Consider the following 24,479-nt stretch of genomic DNA (forward strand, 5'->3'; position numbering starts at 1 on the left):
CAGTTCACATACTGTTGAAGCCTTGCTTGGAGAATTTTGAGCATTACTTTGCTAGTGTGTGGGATGAGTGCAATCGTGTGGTAGTTTGAACATTCTTCGGCATTGCCTTTCTTTGGGACTTGTATGAAAACTGACCTTTTCCAGTCCTGTGACCACTGCTGAGTTTTCCAAATTTGCTGGCATATTGAGTGCAGCACTTTAACAGCATCACCTTTTAGGATTTGAAATAGCTCAACTGGAATTCCATCACCTCCACTAGCTTTGTTCATAGTGATGCTTCCTAAGGCCCACTTGACTTTGCACTCCAGGATGTCTGGCTCTAGGTGAGTGATCACACCATCATGGTTATCTGGGTCATTAAGATCTTTTCTGTATAGTTCTTCTGTGTATTTTTGCCACCTCTTCTTAATATCTTCTGCTTCTGTTAGGTCCATACCATTTCTATTATACCCATCTTTGCATGAAATATTCCTTTGGTTTCTCTAATTTTCTTGAAGAGATCTCTAGTTTTTCCCAATCTATTGTTTTCCTCTTTCTCTTTATGTTGATCACTGAGGAAGGCTTTCTTATCTCTCCTTGCTGTTCTTTGGAACTCTGCATTCAGATGCTTATATCTTTCCTTTTCTCCTTTGCCTTTAGGTTCTCTTCTTTTCTCAGCTATTTGTAAGACCTCCTCAGATAACCATTTTGCCTTTTTGCATTTCTTTTTCTTGGGGATGGTCTTGATCACTGCCTCCTGTACAATGTCATGAACCTCCATCCATTCTTCTTCAGGCACTCTGTCTATCAGATCTAATCCCTTGAATCTATTTGTCACTTCTGCTGTATAATTGTAAGGGATTTGATTTGTGTCATACCTGAATGGTCTAGTGGTTTTCCCTACTGTCTTCAGTTTAAGTCTGAATTTGGCAATAAGGTGTTCATGATCTGAGCCAGTCAGCTCCTGGTCTCGTTTTTGCTGACTCTATGGAGCTTCTCCATCTTTGGCTGCAAAGAATATAAAGGATCTGATTTTGATAGTGACCACCTGGTGATGTCCACGTGTAGAGTGATTATATTAAATATTAAATGTCTCTAAATTTTACAGTTTAAAATCATGACTATTATAGTATATGAATTATGTTGTTGTTGTTTAGTTGCTAAGTCATGCCTAACTCTTTGTAACCTGCCAGGCTCTTCTGTCCATGTGATTTCCCAGGCAAGAATACTGGAATGGGTTGTCATGCCCACCTCCAGAGGATCTTTGCAACCCGGGGATTGAATGCAGGTCTTCTGCATTGCAGGCAGATCCTTTATTACTGAGCCACCATATCCCAATAAAAACAATAATAGTTTTTTTTTTCTTTTTGGTTAAAAGTGACAGGTTGACTATACAAGCTTATTTATCTACTTTTATCCAAAAATTTTTACTAAAATTATAGTACAATATTTTTTAAAAGGTAAAGAATGATTTTTTTTGTTTGTTTGTTTAAAATAACTTCTTTCCCCTCCCCGCAGGCCCGGCTGCAGGCCCGGCCTGCCCGGAGAGATCCCGCCCGCCCCAGGAAGAGACCCCCGGCCTCGCGGCGCGGGGCGGGGGGGGGCGGGGGGGGCGGGCGGGGGCGGGCGGGGGCGGGGGGGGCGGGGGGGGCGGGGGGGCGGGGGGGGCGGGGGCGGGGAGAACAGGGCTGAGCAGGACCTGCGGCCGGCCCCCTCCCGGCCCCGGGCCGCTGCCCCTCCTCCAAGAATGATTTTTTAAACTCTCACAGGGGCAGTAGAGAATTTTTAAAAAGGTTTTAACCCATTAAACAAAAGATGGGTAATTATAACACAATTTGGGGAAGTAGAAATGAGTGGAGGGTGGTAACTGGCTTGGCTGTCCGAGAAGTTCCATCGTAAGAGCTGGCAGGGGCCATGCCAGAAAAAAGCATGTCACAATCATGTGTCGAAACACCACTCATCTCCAGGCTTGGGTGGCAGGCAGAGCAGAAAGTGTGGCAAGGTGTGGGGAAGGTGCACATTCTGAACAGATTTCCAGGTTTACTGCACTGACCTGCCCTGTTTCTGGGAAGTTTATTACGGAGAAATTTCCAGATTCAGAAGCTGGGCAGAGCAGGGTGATGGGCAGGGCTTAAAAAGGGAACATCTACATAACTCATGTGGGCCCCTTGCCCACCCTGATCACAGAATATCAGTGGTAAGATACTCCAACTCTCCCACCTTCCCTACCCTGCTAGACTGGAAGATAGATTGCTCTTTGCTGAAGAGACGGAATGACCAAATGGGAAAACCTTCCAGCTACTTGGATTCTGAGGTCTGCCCATGCGAAGGCCAGCCTGTCTGCCCATTCCACCGCTTGTCAACAAGCCCTGGGCTTGTACTTAGAGTCGGAGTCCTGTGACCATCCCAGTGCTCAGAGCCCATGCTCTCAACCACCTCACTCTACCTAGCCCTCAAACACATCCCCTGCAGCACTGGCAGAGCCCTGGCCTCATGGCAGGAGTCAGTCAGCATACATTCATAACTCCTTACTCAGAGACACATGTTTAACTAGCCATGAGGTTAGTGCACAATGAGATTTCTTTGGATGTCTGTAGTCCAATAGGTTGCCTTTTCAAGGTTCCCTGGGTGATTCTTTTTTGCATACAACAGACAAGAGCCTAAAAGGAAACTCGACAGCAGTGTTGGCCTTTATATCTCACCATCAGGAGCTCTGGGAATTTACGAGGCAAGGCTGCTGTTGGTTGGATTAGTTTCAGAAGTGATCTTTCCTCTTTCAAATCATTTGTGTATTGCTCTATGTACATAAAAGGAACTTTTGCAGAAGCACAGGCTTATAGGAACCATGAAATTTAACAGAGGCACAGAGCTATAGGACTTAATGGTATGACCCACAAGTTACCAGACAATGATAAGAAAATGCAAATCTCTAAGACTGAAGTTGATATTACCATGTTAGTTGCATGAGATTAGTTACAGAAATCAGGTACCAAAAGAGATGATCTTTTTCAAAAGTCTGCATAAATTTGAATGCAACAGGTAATGTCACAGAATCTTCCAAATCCAAGCTCAGTTGTGACTAGACCAAGGTGCTCTTGTTTAGTGTATGAGGGCATGTGTGTGAATGTTATCTTGGGCATGTGTGGGGAGGTGTGTTAGGGAGGGCAACATGTATGTGTATTTAATCTGCATAGAGTACAGAAACAGAAGCCTAAAAATAGACATGTACCAGCGTGACTCCAACGCCTTTCGTGGTGGGTGGGTTTGGCTTGTGGTGTGTGGTGTGTGTGTAGCACGATGGGGTGACATGCTCGCTGAGGTGGCGTGGCGCACTGGAAGGGTGTGTGGTGTGGTTGGACCTGGTGTGTGGTTTGATGGGGTACAGTTGGTGTGGAGTGAGCCTTAGTGAGGAGTTTGGCAGGGGGTGTTGATGACATGGGAGGTGGAAGACCAGAGTTGGTGCGTGCATGGGGATAGCATGTAGTATGGTGTGTGTGTGTGAGGCAGTGATGCGGTTGTGGCTTAGCCCAGCTTTTGTTTAGATTTTCTTTTGCCCTTTGTTTTGCTCTTTGTTTTTGTCTTTGTTAGGCCTTTGTTTTGCCTTTGTTTCCTTCTTTGTTTAAACTTGCTTTGGCTTTTGTTTGGTCTTTCTTTAGCCTTTTGTTTAAACTTTGTGTGGCCTTTTTGTAGTCTTTGTGTAGCTTTTGTTTTTAAGTGGATCTTGGCTGAGAACCCATCAAAAACACCTTGTGTAATGAAAACCCGGATATATAATCTGCCCCTATATATTCTGCATGCACTGAGGGGCCCCCACCCCACCCTGGGACCTGGTGCAGACGTGGAGCCTGTCTCAAACAGCTGCTGCTTGAAGGTAAGGGGTTCCACGGGTATTCCTCTCGCTGTGTGTTGTGTTTCACTTTTCTGTACGGGTCAATTTCACTCTATCCGAAGGGAAACGGGGTAATAGCAGTCAAGGTCGGGAGGACACAGAAGAAAGGAGGAAATAAGCACAGAGGACCCCAAGGGGATTCTGCTGTGGGCCGTGGGCCTTCCTGGAAGGTTCTGGCTAGTGTTTGGGATTGTCTGAGACTCGACAGTCTCCAAACCTCAACCCAGGCTCTCCGGGGTGTAAAGTCCCATGTCACCGGGGCTAGATCAATAGCATTCTTTGGCTTCTTTTTCCCCAGTTCTTTTATTGCTTGTCATAATTTGAAAATGAGTTTCTCTTCTTATTTAGGATCAGCCTCTTTCCTCATACAGCTGGGTTTACGTGTGGGGAATACTTGTGGAACAACAAAGCCCACATCTTGTTAGAATTTTGCTCCCTGTAGACTAGCAACTTTCAATGAAAAGATGCTAATGCTTTGTCTCGTACAGAATCTCCTAAAAATAACCATTTTCAGTGTTGTGGTTGATAGAAAAAGGAATGAAAAGATTATGTGTGTCAGAGGAATAAAACTATTGAACTTGGCTAGCATACTAGGAGGAAAATGGGGGGAAGAATTTTGAATGTTCTGTGAGTAAAACAGGGAGGCAGAGAACAGACTGCCACCAGATAGGCAGCTATGCCATTCTGTGTTCATTTAGAAAAACAGGAGAATGCCTTGGTGGGTGGATTTTAAGAATTGTTTCAGATTTACAAAAAAAAAAACAAAACTGCCAACAGTAGGAAAATTTCAGATGTACTTCCATCACTTGAATGTTGACACTGTGTCATATTTGCTTTACCACTCTCTCTCTGTATATGCACTTATATATTTTTTCTAAGCCTTTTGAGATTAAATTACAGATGTGATCCAAATCAGAAAATGACCCTGAGGAAATGCTCTCATCTAATCAACAGACATCTAGATTTCACCAACCATCCTTGGAGTGGACCGAGGATCAGCCATCACCTTTAGTTAACGTGTTTCTTTAATCTCCCTTAATCTGGAAGGGTCCTCAGACAGTTATTCTCTCATGATCTCTACAGTTCTGAAGAGCACACTGGCCTGTTATTTTGTTAAATGTCCTCAATTGGGATTTGGTCTGATGTCTTCTCATGATTAGGTCATAACTAGGCAGTTTTGTAGGGATAGGCTTGTATTTTAGCTCATACATATCCAAATTCATACTTGAATTGTACACACTTTTAATTCGAAGTCTTATTCATCTAGGATGAATCTCATTCACCCAGGATTTTAAATGAGTACCTAAAATATTACAAGAAAATACACAAAACTAAAAATCCAGAGCTTTTATATGCAATTCTCAAGTATTCAATCAAAGTATGTAAGTGCTGTCCTTGAATTATAAATGGTAATTACAATGATATGTACAGGAACTTGCTAGGCATGTAGTGAAGTATTTATCGAGTTTCTTTTGTGTGTGTTGGATTCATGCCTACTGCTCTGAGTATTCATTTCACCAATATGACCCTTCTTTTCTAAGCAAAATCATCTGCTGAAAACAGAGTTCAATAAAGTATTGTCCTGAGGAGCAAGTCCAGGTTCACTGGCCTTTAGCATGTTGACATGGTGTCTGGTAGAGGAAGAACTTTCATCTTGTATATAAGTGGGAGAACTTTTGTTTGTAAGTATTTGGCAATTACCATTCCAGAATTTCCCATCAAACATCCTTTGTTTGGGAAATATTACCAAACTGGATTCTTCAGATATGCAGATAAAAATCATCCTTTTTTTTTTTTTCCCAGAGAAAACTTTGAAGTCATCATAAATCTGAGTATGGGGCAATTGATTAACTTGATTACAATCTCTTTGGTTAAGTGAATATATTATGGCTTTAACAGAACTGTTCCCTGGATTAGGTAGATACTTTCAAGTTTGGGGTTCTGCTCGTGGTGTTATTTAATGTTGAGGAACTAAGCTTTGGAGAAAATGTATATTACCGATTTACCTATTAGGGCCCTTTATCTGGGCCACCAAAGTCACCCTGGAGTTTGAGGAAGTATTTCGACTTAAAGGATTACATGTTTCCATGGTGAACATTTTCCTGTATCTTCCAATCCTGTAAATTTATTGTGGGCTGAACACTGTAGTAGCATGATATTAGGTGGCAGAGGTTCTGGATTAAGCTAAATTACTGGAGGATCACCTTGGTCCTGTCCAGGTTTGGTTTTAGGCCTTGTTAGGGCTTGTTTATCTTTGCCGTTTCTCCTAGGCATGCTCCCCTGCCCTAGGGTGAGATCTTTCTGGGGCTTCAACTGAAAGTCTAGGGTGTTCACCAGGGTCTTGCAATTGCCCCAGTAATGTGCAAGCCCTGATGTTTCTACTTAGTTATCAACTTCTTTGTAACTGTTGGTTTCTTCCCCCTGGGCTTCCCACAGTTTCACCCTGCAAATGCACAACTTTGGAACTGGCCAAGGATCTGAGAAAAGTTATTGTATCTTCTTAGCAGGTCCCTACTATCTGTTGCTTGCATCTCAAACCCCTTCTGGGTCCCTGCAGTCTTAGCGACCCCTGGCTCTGATCTCTGACTCTTCTTCTCCACGCTCAGGCTCTTTTCCCCTGTAGGACAGTTTGAAAACTATCTTTAGGCAGAAAACCAGGGGAAATCTTCTCTTGCTTCCTTCCTCTCAAGGATCAAAGCCCTGCAATATTTGCTCCCCAGTGCCTGCAAACAATTCTTTTGCATGTTTTGTTCAGCTTTTGTGGTTGTGTAAGTTCAATACTTACAGTGGGAGTGTAAGTTCAATACTTGTTAGTAGATCATGATTAATTTTTTAAGTAAGAAAACTTGTAGAGTCATATGATTTCAATTATTCTGTCAAGTAGTTGGGAGAAGAGGAACATTCTAGTGATCTTCATCTGATCTGACAGAAAAATCTTACAAAGATTTATACAGTTAGACAGAAGTTGCCAATTACATCATTATCACTAGAAAAAGTATCAACTAAGACAACCAGTTAGAATTACAGATTTTTTTTCTGGAGGTTTTTTTGTGTGTGTGTGTCTAGAATCTTCACAATTTTATAAGACCCCTTTGAACATTTCCAAGATCTGAGATGTATTAAGAATAGGACAAATGACATGAATAGTCACAAAGATCTCTGTAGTACAATGAGAAAACTACATTGATATTTTCTAGAAGTTCTCAATTTGCTACCTTGTCAAAGGATATTTCATTGAGTTTACAATGCAAAAACCACGTCTCTTTCCAGAGCTGTAAGGGAGGAGGACATTCCTTCAAATCTTTTCTTGGGGTGCTTTACTTAATTATGAAGATTTGCATTTTTAGAGCAGGACTCTGGAATTTTATTAGCATTATAAGCAAAAATCAGGTTTGTAGAGCTCAGATTTATTAAGAGAAATGACTATTTTTTACCTAGTGATGGTGAATTAACTGGATATATGTCATTTTTCCTCTATGATGATGAGGTGGACTTTAAAAAGTTTGCATGTAATTTTGTCATTATACCCCCTCCTAGCCAGCCCATCCTCCATCTGACAGACAGTATCTAGATGAAATACCATGATCCTTCCTAGGGCTGTGTGTGTGAAGCTCTGTGATTAAGACACTTGAGTTAACTACAACTTCAGTCATCAAAACACTAAATTAACCAGAATACATTCTACTGCTTCATTTTTTAGGGAAAAAAGAAGCAAATGATACCAAGAGAAGCCCACAACAGAGATCTATTCACCAGATGTGCACGGATGAAAATACAGGTACAAATGAATCTCCCACTCTCTTTGGGATCAGCAACTAAATTATGGTATAATGATTACTAGTATTCAGAATGTCAAAGTGGAATGTAGAATCAGCGACAGATGGAGCAATCAAACTTTCAATAAGAGTTACGCACTTTAGAAAATGATCCCAGGTGTCTTACAGTATTCTAAGCTGGGGGAATACAGACATGGTACACTTCCCTGTATCAGGCAGAGGCACTGCGACCCACACCACCACTTGTTCACCTCTGACAAACCCACGTACCACAGAGCACAGTGAAGTTCATCCCCTACAGCCTTGGACTCTCCTCAGGAGCTTCTGTCCATCTCATTGTCTTAACTGAATCCAGCCAGTCTTCTGAGAACAATGCCTCGTCTGTCAGCCTGTCGAGTGAGGACCATTTTACACTCCGAGAAGCTCCAGATTTGAGAGCAAGGCAGCATCCTCCCCATGCCACATTCAGACCGCGGCTCCTTCACTCCCTCGTCATTTCTCTGTAACCTGAAGCTGTGCTGCATCCCCTGCGTCAGTCTTCATGACTTCCCGGTCACTCCTTGTCATTCACTGATAGTTTTGTTACCAGATTCCGTGCTCCCCCACTCCCTCTCCGTTTCAGTTGCACCCACCTAGACGACGTTAGTGTCTGTGTGAATAAACTCTTCACCACTCCAGGGAATTATGCGCTCTGCCGCATCCATCCGCTGCCATGCTGGAACTTAGCAATACTCGAAACTCTCCTCTCTGAATCAAATCGTGCAAACATCTAGCTAGCACCTGATTCACAACCTTCCTTTCTTTCAACTTTGTTAAGTGCCCCACTACAACCATTCTTTCACCAGGTGCTTCGGATTGACTTGCCCCTTCATCTCCCCATCCATCTATGAATCCATTTACTTATCCCTTCATCAATGCATTCACCCATCCATTCAACAATCACTCCTTTCGGCCTTTCTTTCTATTATGAATAGACTCTAGGGTTTATCACTTCAATTCTTCTGCACATTCTCTAGCAAACCCCAACCCTGGATGTACCTATGCGTCTTCTCTGTGTCTCCACCCGGGCTGCTGCGAACATTTGGAGAAAAACACCAGGAGGCTTGGTATCACTGCAAATTAATGGTCAGTGACCTCGACTGGGCCACCAGTGTAACTTGTTTCAACCACTCCGTGGAGACGGTTCCTGTTAAATTCACCAAATATCTCCCTATCCCTTAAGCGAATGTACTCTTTTTGGTTTTCTATCTCACCACATCTCAGAATCACTCTGCATACAGCTCTGACCACTCCCTCTGTTTAAACGCTCCTGCCCCTGGCTCCCAGCGTGCCGCATGCTCTGGGTTCCGTCCTTCCTCTCTGATTCTTCTCTTCTTCCTTGGTCAATCACTTTGCCCCTCCACCTGACCTGCAAGTGTGGGAGTGCCCCGGCACACGGCCATGCTCCCCTCTCAGGCCACGATCTGCCACCTGGGCAAGTCTATTTATCCCATGGCTTTAGTCACCATGCACTCTGGCAACTTTCGAACTCCATCTCCTGCCCAGATTTCTCTGAACTCTCCACTTGATGTTGCCATCTAGATGCCCCTCAAACACTTCAACGTGAATGCATCTAGAGCTGAACTCATGATTTAGCCTCTCCTCTCAAAACTTCTCCTCCAGTAGGGGCTCCTGCCACTGACCTAGCCGCTCAAACTATGTACCTCGGAGTCACCCTCGACAGCTCTTGCTTCTCTTGGAAGAGGTGAATGAATTCAATACAATGTGGTAAATACAAATTGCGAAAGGGAACAAAGATAAGTGGCATTTCATCGAGCTGAGGAAGTCCACAAGTATCACCGCTGTTGGCTGACTCAGATGGTGACCTTGGACACAAAATTTGGGAAAAGGTGTGGTTGACAATCGGCTTATCTCTAGCCTGGTTTCTTGGTCTCCCTGAGACTGATGCCCTTTGAAAACCCAAGGCAGAACCCAAAGCATGTTAAACACTCTAAGTGGGGCGATAAATCCATCAGTCAGCTAATTTAGGTTCTCTTCTTCAGCACCTCCACCACCCCACTATGACCATAGGCCAAATCAACATTTGGGGTTTTAAATACGACAGTGCAAATCTGGAAGATTGGTTTCCTTCTCCATCATTCTGGAAGGAATTACGAGAGAGAGGATTTGTGTTACCTATGTTTGTGTGCATTCAGAACCCCATCATTTTCACAGAGAAAGAGAAACATCTTTATTTTTTATATCACAAACACTGGATTAAGAAAGACAAACAATTTTTCACATCTTGAAAAAATGAAATAATAATAATATAACCATTTTATGTTAAGGCCTTATTTCTTAAAATAGCCTTGCTGGGAATCTGACAAAAGCAGCTTGAGTCCTACATGATATCCCAGGGGTCACTCCTAACTTGATCCCAGTTAATACTCATTCTTTGAGCAGAAGCAGTGGCAGAATCCTGAGGATTCAGATGGAAACCTTTCCCTCACAGAGTCCAAGCGGAGGTTCAGACACACAGCCACACTATTATAACATTGTGACGGGCTCACCAACAGAAGTACATACACATTACCTCCCAGAAGAGAGAGGATCCTTTGCTGGGCTGGGACCTTAGCTGGGTTACTTGGTTCTTTTCAACTTTCCTACTGTACTTGTTGACAATAGGTCTCGTGCTTATTATTTAGCCTTAGATGGAGTTTACCACCCACTTTGGGCTGCATTCCCAAGCAACCCGACTCGGGGAAGACCCATACTGTCCTCACACAGTCCACGGGCTGGGCCTCGATCAGAAGGCACTGCCACGTTGGAAATGTACCCAGTGGTGCCAGGTCGCCAGCCGGGGGGTGGTCTCCTGCCGACCCCACCCCCGCCCCCGCCCCCGCCCCCGCCAGCCCACCCCAACCAAGCAACCGCGCGGGTTGTCTAGAGTGAATGGCGGTTTACTACACAGCCACCATGGGGAAAACGCATTCCAGGAAAAGGAAACAGGCACATCTTTTGATCACAGGATGATGTTTCTGACCTACAGAAGTGTGTGGGTTTGGGGAGGGGAGAGAAGGGGGAAAGGTAGACAGGGCCCAGATGATGAAGAATCTTATGTGCCATATTAACTAAGAAGCAAGGACTTTACTCTGTAACTGGAAAGAGTCTCTGTGGTTTTGAGTAAGGGAACGGCTAAATGAGGAGACAGCCTTATGCTTTTGGTTCCTTCTCTTGGACTTGCTTGCCCTCTTCTATAGAAAGCATGAGATTACTCATTCACATTCAATTCCAGTGTAAATTCACAGGATTAAAACAATGCACTCTGTAATTTTAGATGTTAAAAAAATGAACATTGTGTTACTAAAATAACTTTCAGAAACTTAATGCATTTCTTACATGTTTATTTAGCTCCATTATAATAAGGAAGGTTTTGACTCCTAAAACATTTGCTAAACATATAATCTTTTAAAAACTTTTTATTTTATATTGGGATATAGCCCATTAACAGTGCTGCCACAGTTTCAGTTGCACAGCAGAGCCACTCAGCCATACATATACATGTAGCCCTTCTCCCTCAGACTGCTAAATGTATCTTTGTGCTAAGGATGCCAACCCATGCCCCTCCCCATGCTCTGATTGACTGCGTTTCCCCCTTCCTTCCACAGCGTCATCCTCCAATCCCATTTTTGGGCCAATCACAAGGGGTGTGAATTGACATTCCCTTGGGTTGGTATCCTAGCTGGGATTGGGCAGACTTTGTTCAATCAGAAAGGGCTTTTGCATGAATCTGTGAGATAGTTGTCCGTGGGCAGTGTGGTCCTGAGGCCACTTTAATTTGTCTTTATCACTTGGAAATAAAGTAAAGCAGTGAGGGCTTCGTCTTCCAAAATTAGTCACCAACTTCAAGACATCAGCATCCTCTTATTACTGTGATGTTTTCAAGCCTCAGCAGCTCTGCAAATCAGTGTTGGATTTTGGCAGGATGTTGCTCTTTGTGGAAAAGCACTCTGATTCAAAAGAAATATCTGTATGAAAAGTTTCCATTACTGGGGCACTGGTTTCCCAACAAGAATCTACTGTTCAACATTCACTGTACTAATTAGTAAACATTTTGGTTGCTAAGGCAACAAATGAATAGGCAAGGACAAATGGATACAGCCATCCTTAGAAACAGCCTTTAGTAGTTACAAGCGAAGTTCTTTTCCCTCGTTGTGTTTTTGCTGCTGTGGACAAACACGGAAGGCACTGTCTTTTACTATGTAAAGCTGCTCTCAGAGGCAAGCATTAGCCCCTGACCTGAGAATTCGCAAGGTTTAAGAAACATTCAAGATCTCTAAGGGAGGTGGTGAACATGGAATGAATTTGCTGCTCAGCGATAACGGTTTTCACAGCAGAGGATTTGAGGCTGGGCAGGCTGCAGAAGGCTGTGGGAAGGCTCGGTGAAAGAAGCCCAGGCCTGCAGTGGAACTTTCAAAGTCGCAGCTTTTATCCTGGAAACAGCTCCTGGGCAAAGCACCCAGGTGCGTTCCTCTCCTGAAGGAAGCCTGGGCTCTGGCAGCCTGGGACAGTGCCTTGACCACAGAAGGTGCCAGCCCCTGTGCCCCTCCCATGCTCTGACTGACTGCCTTTCCGCCTTCCTTCCACAGCGTTATCCTCCAATCCCATTTTTGGGCCAATCACAAGGGTGTGAATTGACATCCCCTTGCTGTTACTGTCTCTTTCCCAGAGTCCTTTAGAGTTAAACATATTTGTATATGATTGTTGGCTTTTAAAGAATCTTCTCTTTCTATTATTTGGCTGTTAAAAAAATTGTAGGTTGTTTTTTCTTAAATATTCTGATTATTAAAACTACACGTTTATGTGTTTGTATATTTTCTTCTCTACTGGCATAGGGTTTTAAACTTGTAACTGCACGGTATGTTTTATTCTATAAAAATCATAATCTTTGACTTGCTTCCCTCCTCTTCACGTCTGCTGTATTAGAAACTGTATGCTGTGAAGATTAGCAATAGAGATTAGTCTACTTTGCTTGGGATCTTAGGGCTCCTGTGTTCTAGTTCTGTGTCCTCCAGTGGGTTATTTGGCTTCTCTGTACCTTGGCTTGCTCATTTGCCAAGTGGGGCTATTGTGAGGTCATGAGGATTAAGTGAGTTAAACACATAAAGCCCTTTTAAATAGTACCTGGCTTCCGTCACACATGTTTGCTATCATTTTTCTTGTTGGGATCTTTTGTCTCCCTTTTGAATAGTTTAAAAAATGCCGCCTCTGTCATGAACCACGCTTCTATACATATGTGAGTCTGTTTCCAGGCGCTCTGTTCTGTACCGCTGATCTGTTGGTCTATTCCCAAACCACTACTCTACTGTTTTAATTAGTATATTTCATGACTAGTGCTAATGCTTGGTAGGGCAAGACCCTGTTCTCATTCAAAATTGTCTGGGCTCATAAGAACCATAAAATCATCTTACTAATTCCATGAAAATCTGCTTTTTATTGGAATTGCATTAAGTTTATACATGTATTAGGAGATCTTCAGCATACTTATTTCTATTGTAGCCTTGCAGATTCCTTCATGGAAGTCTTGCATTTCTTCTATCAGATATACATCTACCCATAGGTAGGTGTCCTGTGGTTTTGTACTCAGTGTGAATGGCTCCTCTTATTTTACATTTTCACACTGGCTCTTCCTGACCTAGAGAAATGATTTTGATTTTGGTGTATTCTCAGGTGGCTCAGTGGTAAAGAATCCTCCCGCCAAGCAGGAGATGCAGGTTTGATCCCTGGGTCAGGAAGATGCCCTGGGGAAAGAAATGGCCACCCACTCCAGTAGTCTTGCCTGGAGAACCCCATGGACAGAGGTGTCTGGTGCACTACAGTCCATAGTGGTCACAAAGGGTTGCACACGACTCAGCACGACGGAACAGCAGCAGCTGCATATAGATCTTGGGTCCAGAAATCTCGCTGGACTTTAAGTTCTAACAATCTGTGGAGTCTCACAGTTTTTTATTTCGAATTGTACTAGTTAGGATTTCAGGTGCCATGTTGAATGGTAGTGCTGACAGCACCCTCCTTGGGGTGTCTGATTTGTATGAGAGTGTTTCTAAGATTTTACCAGCAGTAAGCTGTTACTGTGGATATTTTAGTAGCTAGCCCATTATTATAATGTTAAGGACTTCCTGTTCCTTTTCCACTAAGGATATTTATCAAGAATGGATACTGAATTTTTTCCCCACAAGGATTTACACATTTTAATTTCTGCTTTACTTCTAGGTATCTGAAGATTCTTGTTGCTATTGTGAATGAAACGTTTTCCAGTTTTTCTCCCCTTTCTTATACTCCCTTTCTCCCAGGGTGTTCTGTGTTCCATTGGCTATAAATCTCATCCAGCATCAAATACTCTTAAATTTATTTCTCATCCTTTCTCTGTCTCTCAAGATCTGACCCATGTGGCCAAATCACTCTCTTTCATAGCTGCTTGGAGACTTCATAAGTTCTTCCAACTTAACATGCCTCAGACGAAATTTTTGACTATTCCCTTTTCTCATCCCTAAACCTTAGCTAAATGATTCATCACCTAACTTAATATGTCTTGGAGAAATCCTGTTTGTCCCTCCTTCCTGCCTGTGTTCAGTCTATCTGCATGTCCTGTTCATTGCTGGGCTTCCTTTCCTGCTCAGTCTCTACGCCTACCTTTAGCAATTTTGAGGAGTTGAGAGGATGCCTAGACCAGGTTAGGAGGCTGCTGAGTTGGGGTCCTGATGGCCAGTGGCTTTGGTGGGTCAAGTAGCCAGCAGCAACTTGTCATTCATGGCAAGGGGCTAGGTGAGGCCACGCAAGGCACCTATGACAGAGTCCAGGAGGGCGGACACCACAAGGACCAGCCTCGCCTTCCCTCATTGCCCCAAGGACTCTCAGCTTCTCCATACTCTTGTCTACCTTCAGAAGGAATGGAGGGAGGCAAGGAATAGTCCTGATAAGGAGCTGAACTTTGACTACTTGTTAGCAAGAGACAATTCATGCCGGAAATAATCGAGGCGGTATGCATTCAGAGGTTCTCATTCCCTCTCCCCTATCCTTTCTTGTAGTATTGTATTACTTGCACAAATACAGAGCAATGAAAAAGTCATATATATATATATACATAGGTACAACTGAGCTTACTTTTAATACATCTGAAACTTACTGCTTTATTAACTTAAATTACCAAGTATATATTAAACTTTCTTCTCCTTAATCCACGTAACATATTAAGGGGTCTTAGGACTGATCATTTTCCTCCTTTAGAGTTTTGATATCTGAAGCCAGAATATTGTTCTCTCAGAGGGCTCAGGCCCTGGGTAGTCAGGGTGAAGGCTGCCTCCTGTCCTTCCCACGCTGAGTTCTCTAATCACAAGACAAGGGCAGGCTCTTGCTCACGGTGCTGAGGGATCTGATTGACAAGAATTGGAGACGTGTACTGTAACCTGCACGCCCCGTTCACTCGGTAGCGTCTGTGCCCGTTTCCATGTCTGACTTCCTGTGATCCCATGGACATTTAGCGTGGCAACTTACTGCTTGCACTGTCTTTCCAGAGGACCATCCACAGCTGAGGGCCACAGACTGCTTTTATTAAAATTACCCACACCCCAACTGCCTTTTAAAAAAGATGTTAGGAATGGATGAACAGAAGGAAGAAAATCCATTTTATGTTCGTGATTCTCATTTTCACCTGCAGTGTCTCAGGGAATAGTGAAAGTGTGTTTAAAAATCCCCAGGACACTGGTGGGAACGCGGATATGCGAGTGCCATCTCTGCGTGCTAAGTCACTTCAGTCCTGTCCAACTCTGCGGCCCCATGGACTGTAACCCACTAGGCCTCTCTGTCCATGGGATTAAAAAAAAGGCGTAATATGCTCACAATTGGTGAGAATAGCCATCATTAAAAACCACATATAATAAATGCTGGAGAGCGTGTGGAGAAAAGGAAACCCTCTTACTCTGTTAGTGGGAATGTAGCACGGCGCAGCCACTATGGAAAACAGCATGGAGGCTCCTCAGAAAACTAAAAATAGAATAACTGCATGATCCAGCGATCCCACTCTTAGGCATCAGTCAGTTCAGTTCAGTCGCTCACTCGTGTCAAACTCTTTATGACCCCATGGACTGCAGCATGCCAGGCTTCCCTGTCCATCACCAACTCCCGGAGTTTACTCAAACTCATGTCCATTGAGTCGGTGATGCCATCTAACCATATCATTCTCTGTCATCCCCTTCTCTTCCCGCCTTCAATGTTTCCCAGCATCAGAGTCTTTTCCAATGAGTCAGTTCTTCGCATCAGGTGGCCAAAGTATTGGAGTTTCAGCTTCAGCATCAGTCCTTTCGATGAATATGCAGGACTGATTTCCTTTAGGACTGACTGCTTGGATATTCTTGCAGTCCAAGGGACTCTCAAGAGTCTTCTCTAACACCACAGTTCAAAAACATCAATTCTTCAGCGCTCAGCCAAAAATAGGCATATACCCAGACAAAACTATAATTCAAAAAGATACGTGCATCCCAATGTTCACAGCAGCACCATTTACAATAGCCAGGACATGGAGAAAACCTAAATGTCCATCAACAGATGAATGGATAAAGAAGATTGGTACATATATACAATGGAATATCACTCAGCCATAAAAAATAATGAAATAATGCTATTTGCAGCAACACGGATGAACCTAGAGATTATCAAACTAAGCAAAGTAAGTCAGAAAGAGAAGACAAGTACCATGTGATCTTACTTCTATGTGGAATCTAAAATAGGACACAAATGAGCTTATCTATGAAACAGACATAGAGAACAGATTTGTGGTTGCCAAGGGGGAGAGGGGAGAGGGGAAGGAGGGTTGGGAGTTTGGGATTAGCAGATGCAAACTGTGGTATGCACAGATAAACAAGAAGGCCCTATTGTATAGTGTAGGAAGCTATATTCAACACCCTGTGATAAACCACAATGGAAAAGAATGTGAAAAAGAATATATAACTGAGTCACTTCACTGTACAGCATAAATTAACACAACTTTGTAAAGCAACTATACTTCAATAAAATTTTTTTAAAAAGAAAGAAAAGCAAAAGTGTAGTGGGTTCACAAAGTCTTTTATTTTTTCCTAAAGAGTCCAGTTCTATAACTTTCAAGATCAGTTGGAAAAGTCCCTTCCTGTGTTGCCTTTTTCACTAAGCAGACCTGCCGTCTGAATCAGAGCAGAGGTCCCCGAGGGACATGGGGACCACGAAAGAGCATCTGGGGACAGGTAGTGACAGTCTGAGGGCCCCTGCAGAAGCCGTGAGAGGTACCCTTTGTTCACGCTCTTGATATTCAGCATCTACGGAACACCTGCTCTGAATAAGGCACGGAACAAGGGCAGCCTTCCAGGTTCCAGATGCTCTCCTAGAGTTATGCACAACATTCAGGGCTGGCTTCCCTGGTGGCTCAGAGGGTAAAGCGTCTGCCCGCAATGCAGGAGATGCAGGTTTGTTCCCTGGGTGGGGAAGATCCCCTGGAGGAGGAAACGGTACCCCACTCCAGTACTCTTACCTGAAAAATCCCATGGACGGAGGAGCCTGGTGGGCTACAGTCCATGGGGTTGCAAAGAGTCGGACACGACTGAGAGACTTCACTTTTCACTTACAGGGCTAGGGCACAAGAGAGGGAGTAGTGATCACTTCTCCTTGGGGGAAAGGAAGGTTCTGGAAAGCCCCCTTGGGAAGTGACTTGACTTTGGGCTGAACTCCAAGGTGTTAGAAACATTTGCTGTGTTAATTGTTAGGTGGGAAGGAAGTAGGGGAAGGAGCCCTAAGGCTCAAGGTCCAAAGGCTTGAAGTAATCTTGCCCCTTGGGGGCCAGGAAGAGCGGGTTGGGCTGAATGCCCTCACCAGGGGAGAGTCCCTTACTGAGTAAAAGCCTTATTACTGAAGGAAAAGGTCAAGTATCCAGACTTTTGCCTGCGTCTTCTTGGCCAGAATGTGGTCACATAGGAAGTTATGTGTATTTAACAGGGCAAATCAGCAAGGTTTGTTACAGAAGGCAGTGCAGATACTAGGTAGTCAGTAGGCATACTGGACATTATGGGGTTTCTATCATTTTTATTGTTATCATTACTATACGACTTTGGAGAGTTTATGTAACTTCTTCAGGTCTCAATTTCCTCAGCTGTAATAGGGGGAAAGTAGAGACGACCTGGAAGGTTATACTGGGAATTGGAAATGACAAGTCGCTCTTCAGCCTTTTGGCTAAGAGCACGTGTAGAAACAACAGAAAGCATCTGGAGCATAGTAGGTGCTCAAGAAATAGTGAGAAGAGGTTCTTGTTCTCCCTTTGGCTCCTTTCCTTTACTTACTTTTTCTCCTTGTTCAAATACCTGCTTCACTTTCCCCTCCTCTTTAGTTTTAGAGTATATGAAGACATCTGGAAAGCCTGGAAGAGATGATAATTTTACAGTTTCAAATTCAGTCATTTTTTCTCTTCATCCTATCAGTTTATATTTTCTCTGCGATTAGGTGGTACAGTTTGTGAAAACACATGTAGTGTTTATAATGATCTGCTTTTAGTCGCAAAAGTAAATAAAGATGTCTTTACTTTATTAAGCATATAATTAATGCTTGAATTAAATGTCACATGAGATACAAAAAGAGCGTGCCTGAAGAAGTCAGTGGGATTAGACACATTGTTTGAATGAATTCTTAGTGAAAGGAAAATGGAATTTATGAAGCAAGTTTCTTATATTTGGTAGTGCTAGGTTCTTATCCTATTTATTTTATTTAATATTATCAAAGGCCCTCTGAGCTAAATATTATTTGTTATTTCTATTATGGACTGACTGCTTGTGTCTCCCACAATTCATATTTTGAAATCTCACCCCCAGTGTGATGGTAGTTGGAGGTCGGCCCTTAGGGAAGTTATGAGGGTGGAGACCTCACGGATGGAATTAGTGCCCTTATTACAGAGACCCCAGAGACTCCCTTGTTCATCCCACCATCTGTGAGCCAGGAAGTGGGCTCTCACCAGACCCAGAATGGGCCAGCACCTTCATCCCAGACTCCCCGGCCTCTAGTCTATGAGAGATAAATTGCTATTGTTCATAAGCTGCTCAGTTTATGGTATTTCTGTTATAACACCCAAATTGACTAAGACACATTTTTAAGGTGAGAGAACTGAGTGTACTGAGTCAGAACTGTATTTCACCACATGCAGCTGAAATAGTGGTTTAAACAAGATGGAAGTTGGTTTGTCTCTCCCATAAAAGGTGATCAGTACTTAGGGGTCCAGGTCTAGAAGGACTCTCATCAGTGCTTCAGGCTCCTTCAGCTTTGTGCTCCACCAAGGGGCTCTATCAGCAAGGTTGAGCTATGATCCAAAAATAAATTGCTAGACTGTAGTCTGTGCCCAGAATAAATTACTAGACTGTAGCTTGTTCACATTCCTATCTTCCCTGCTGCTGCTGCTGCTAAGTCACTTCAGTCGTGTCCGACTCTGTGTAACCCCATAGACAGCAGCCCACCAGGCTCCCCCATCCCTGGGATTCTCCAGGCAAGAACACTGCAGTGGGTTGCTAGATAATTCCAAATTGTTTCTGGAAATGCACAGTCTTTCAAAGCACACATGGAACATTTTAAAATGTTGACTGTGAACACATGAAACTCAACCAAGTTCAAAGAGTCACTGTCTTCAGACCACTCTGCCTAGAATGCCTTAAAGCCAGAAGTCAATGTAATAAAAATAGCTTCATACACTTGGAAATTCTACAGTAGATTTTTAAAAATAATTGATGAATCAAAGAAGAACTTATTCATATTCAAAATGAAGAGAAACTGAAAAATTTTTGTTAAGATTGTGGTGTGCAGCTGAAGTTGTAAGTAAATGTTACAGTCATAAATGCACATGTGAGAAGAGTATGACTCAAGAATAGAGAAAAAAAAAAAGAATAGAGAAAAAGCACAAGAACATAACCCGAAAGAAAACTGAAAAAAAAAAGAAATAATAAATGCACTCAGAAATTAATGCACTAGAAAAAGAGCAAAGACAAGCAAGAAAACCAAGAGTTTTTTTTTTTTTTTAAGTCACAAAGGGGATAAGTTCTGTCAAGATTAATCAAGAAAATGAGAGAATATGCAAATATATGTTATAAACCATAAAGGGGACTGTGACTATAAATTTATTACAGATTTTAAAAGGTGTAAGAAAATGCTACAAGTACTATTACATCTGTATCTATAAGACTTAAAAAATGACTGATTTTTCAAGCATATAACTTGAAAAGTATATAAGGTATGGTGTGACTTTATTAACTATATATTTACACGTAAAATTCTCAAGGCAAAAAAAAATGTTCAAGTATTTTATAAGTGGTTAACTATGAGATAGTAATTTAGGAATTTTCATTGTTTTTCTTTATCCAGGCTTTCTAATTCTCAACAGTGAAAATAGGTCTTAAAACCACCTCAGGGCTGGTTGGGGAGGGATGGCGTAAGCACCTGCGGGTCCTACTCCCCTAGGGAGTAAAATACATTTACATTCCACCCTGGGCTCCGGCAGGGGGTTGTGATGTCTCCAGACTCCACCCTCTGCCTTTCTTCAGGGAGCTGTTTCCCTAGCTTCTGGTGTTTGTCACTCTGGGACACAGGCCCGTGCATCTCTGTGCCCGCATCCCATCCTTGGGCCCACCTCCGGGCCCTCATAGTCCAGGCTGGTCCCATCGCCTGGACACCTGCTCCCCCGGGAGCACAGGGAGCTCAGATGGTGTTGAGCTTGGTCAGACAGCACCGGAAGCTGGAGTTACAGGGACCTAGGTTCAAATCCCCATCTGCCTCTCACTGGCTTTTTGAACTTAGTCATGTTCCTTAGCCTACCTCATCTTTAGTTTATTGATGATTACGCAGTATTAGAAAAATGAGATAAAGAATATAAAACAACCACCATAGAACAGGGTCTCAGGAAGCATGAAGTATCCCCTCTCCCATTAGTTATTTGCCTGTGCGTGTGTGCTCAGTCACGTCTGACTCTTTGTAACCCCATGGACTAGTAGTCATAACCCTCCAAGTTCCTCTGTCCATGGGACTGTCCAGGCAAGAATACTAGAGTGGGTTGCCATTTCCTCCTCCAGTGGCTTTTCCCGACCCAGGGATTGAACTGCGTCTCCTGCATTGGCAGACAAATTCTTTACCACTGAGCCACCTGGGAAGCCCTGTTTGCCTGTAGTCACAACTAAGAGGGCGTCAGAGGATGAGATGGCTGGACGGCATCACTGATGCAATGAACGTGAATTTGGGCAAACTCTGGGAGATGGTGAGGGACAGGGAGGCCTGGCGTGCTGCAGTCCATGGGGCCACAAACAGCTGGACATGACTGGGTGACTGAACGACACAACTAATTTACTTGAAAGCCTGGTGTGGCAGGAAAGGATGGCTTGTTGTTGCTATGGCTCAGCACAAGGATCTTAGCATTCTTAAGCTGGGGCGTGGTGTGGGCAGAGTTGGAGGAGTATGTAAAACCAATTAACCATGTACCCCAACCAAATGCAGTATTTCTGCTTCCATAGGCAATAGTAGCCAGAGACTTTCCACCGACTGTAAACATTTTACTAAAGGAAGGCGGGAAGTGCTGTGTTAAAGCTGGGTGAATTTTCAGCTGGTTCTCTAGAATGTCAGGGTTCCAGGGAAGAGAACTGCTTTCCCCTTTACAACACACTCAATGGGTAACACGGAGAAGGCAATGGCACCCCACTCCAGTACTCTTGCCTGGAAAATCCCATGGACGGAGGAGCCTGGTGGGCTGCCGTCTATAGAGTCGCTAAGAGTCGGACATGACTGAGAGACTTCACTTTCACTTCTCACTTTTAGGCGTTGGAGAAGGAAATGGCAACCCACTCCAGTGTTCTTGCCTGGAGAATCCCAGGGACGGGGGAGCCTGGTGGGCTGCCGTCTATGGGGTCGCACAGAGTCGGACACGACTGAAGCGACTTAGCAGCAGTAGCGGCAATGAGTAACAAGTGGTGAGGCTGCCCCCTGCTGGCCATGGTGGGTAAGGAGTCGAGTAAGGAGAGTTGTCAGGGAATAATTTGAGAACTCTCTGGGCAGGGGTCTAGATGAGTATAGAGTGGGCCCAGGCATATTGTCAGGTGGGTGGGAATTGAGAATTCAGTCAGAGCGGGAATTCAGAAGCACAGGAGACTTAAAATCTCCCTCTAACACCAGGGGGCAAGATGACCCGAGCAGGCTAGAGGGACTGGTGATGTTTGAATTGCCTGTGAAAAGCTGAGTAGCATTGTCTCCGTGTGCTGTGACCTTAAAGAGGGTTTCAGTTCATCATTTCCCAGGGGAGCAGAAACCTGAGCTGGACTTTGCCTGTGTGTAGGGTTTGGTAAGGCTTTGGAAGATCACCAGGCTTGTAATTACAGTGAATCAGACCTTAAAAATCAACTTCAGGGTCTCACTGGTCTAAAAATGCCTGTTTGTACGAAGCAGTTTTTTCAATACTGATGATCCATGTCCTCCTCCTGCAAATTTGGAGACTTTCAAGAGGCTCCTCCCGGAGAAGGCAATGGTACCCCACTCCAGTATTCTTGCCTGGAAAATCCCATGGACGGAGGAGCCTGGTAGGCTGCAGTCCATGGGGTCGCTGAGAGTCGGACACGACTGAGCGACTTCACTTTCACTTTTCACGTTCATGCACTGGAGAAGGAAATGGCAACCCACTCCAGTGTTCTTGCCTGGAGAATCCCAGGGACGGGGGAGCCTGGTGGGCTGCTGTCTATGGGGTCACACACGACTGAAGTGACATAGCATAGCATAGCATAAGAGGCTCCTCCCACCTCCCTGGCTGCCCCTACAGCTCCTTCTTCCCCAGACCCTCTTCCTGGGGCTTGGTAGGCCCACTGCTGCTCCTGGGAGCCTCGCCTGGCATGGCTCCTCACTCAGCTCACATCTACCACACCCACTCCCAAGGTGGTGCCTTTTCCATGAGGGGAAGGACCCTCGAGACGACAGCTCTGGCTCCTGAGTTTCAGGTGTCCATTTCCACGCGGATGTTGCGAGCATGCTTCAACTCATGATAACCCAGACCAATGAGATGATCTCTCCCTCTCCTGGATTTAGACTTCTGATTGGCTGATGGCATGACACACAAGGGCTAGAGCCTTCACAGAGACGGGTAACTGTGTTACCTCATCACCCGTGTCCTGACACCATCACCTCTCCCATGCTGGCTGGCAGACAGGGCAGACTCTCAGGGTGACTGCAATTCACCTTTGCTTAGGATCTTTGCTTAGGATAAGCAATGTATCTTTGCTTAGGAATCAACCGCTTCCATCCTTCCACAAACCCTTATCTCTGACTGTCCAAATCTCAGGGCGAGATGAAATGTTTCCCCTTATATTCTAGCTGCTTCCCCAGCCTACATGTGGCCCCGCTCTTGTGGACTCTCTGTGCCACTGCTCAGCACATTCTCATGTTCCAGAGCACGCCATCCTTGCATTGCACTTACTGACATCTATGCAACATTCCTCATGTACACTGTGAGCTCGCCGTCAGCAGGATGTCTATCTGATCCAGAGATGTGTACATATTTGGGCTCAATAGATGGGCCTTGTTACTCATGAGCATGCCATGTGCGTCCTTGCCTGTCTTCCCAGCTGGTGGATACATTTCTTGAGGACAGGACTCAGTATGACTCAGCTTTGTGTTCTTTACAGAGGCTGTGCCTGGTACAACTGGAACATATAATAAACGCTGAATTGGATGCTTGAAGCAACCCCATTAATCATTTAGTATTTGTTGTACCTTGAAGAATTCTAACATTAAAAGTTTTGGACAAAGCAGATGAGCCTATGAGAGATACTGGGATGGAAGTGCTAGAGATGGTGGAGGGAATCTAAGAGAATGTCAGTGACCAGACAGGGAAGTGTTTACATGGAAAGAGAGCTCAGACAAGAAGACGGCCGGTCTGGCAGCATGGAGGTCTTTATGGGAAGCACTTCTCTTTGGGCAAATAGGAACAGAAGCCAGACAAAAGTGCACGGATGGGGAGGAGATGTGGAAACAGAGAAAAAAGAGTATTTATTGGTAACTTCTCTATAGAAGTGAGGAGTTATAGAGAGAAAGAGACATGAAAATGAGGTTCAGAGAAGATTCTCTTCCAAAACGGGATATTCATGACTATGACTAAGAACTTCTGAAGTGAGGAAGACTTTCCTAACTAAAATATAAAACCCCAAGTAAGAAACTGTATCGTGTGTGCACGCTCAGTTGTGTCCGACTCTCGGCAACCCCATGGACTGTAGCCCACCAGGCTCCTCTGTCCATGGAATTGTCCAGACAGGAATACTGGAGTGGGTAGCCATTCCCTTCTCCAGCAGATCTTCCTGACCCAGGGCCTGAACTTGGGCCTCCTGCACGGGCAGGCAAATTCTTTACCACTGAACTCCCTGGGAAGCTGGAAACTTAATTACCTAAAAATTAATAATTTGGGGAACTTCCCTGGTGGTCCAGTGGTTAAGCATCCACTTGCCAGTGCAGGGGACCAGGGTTTGTTCCTTGGCTGGAGAACTAAGATCCCACATGTCTCAGGGCAACTAAGCCTGTGTGCCACAATTAGAGAGAGGCCCTAGTTGCTGCATCGAAAGATCCTGTACGTTGCAATTAAGACCTGATACAGCCATTCATTTTTAAAAAGATTAATTCTTTTTGACACGATACAAGATGGCGAAACATCAGGAAAGAACATTTGCAACATATATAACAGGTGTAACACAAAATTTGGACTCTACAAGGTCTATGAGGTGAAAAAGGATGTATTTTCTTTTTATAACTACACTCAACTTGCTCCTCAGCCCTAACTT

At 44.1% G+C, this 24,479-nt stretch overlaps 1 protein-coding gene across 7 annotated transcripts in view; it reads left to right on the forward strand.

The window, feature by feature from the left end:
• Positions 1 to 3,728: 3,728 nt before the first annotated feature.
• The window catches only part of MOBP (myelin associated oligodendrocyte basic protein), a 45,186-nt gene continuing 24,435 nt past the window's right edge, over positions 3,729 to 24,479 (forward strand). For 3 of the 7 annotated variants that reach the window (XR_009732438.1, XM_061396024.1, XM_061396026.1), the window contains exons 1-2: positions 3,730 to 3,850; positions 7,569 to 7,646. The gene's annotated coding sequence lies outside the window, so the exon portion shown is untranslated. Of the gene's footprint in view, positions 3,851 to 7,568; positions 7,647 to 24,479 lie in introns of all 7 variants that reach the window. The other 4 variants (XM_061396023.1, XM_061396022.1, XM_061396025.1 and 1 more) reach the window with 4 other exon arrangements.

The sequence above is a fragment of the Bos javanicus genome, chromosome 22, assembly GCF_032452875.1.
Source record: "Bos javanicus breed banteng chromosome 22, ARS-OSU_banteng_1.0, whole genome shotgun sequence".
NCBI classification, from domain to species: Eukaryota; Metazoa; Chordata; class Mammalia; order Artiodactyla; family Bovidae; genus Bos; species Bos javanicus.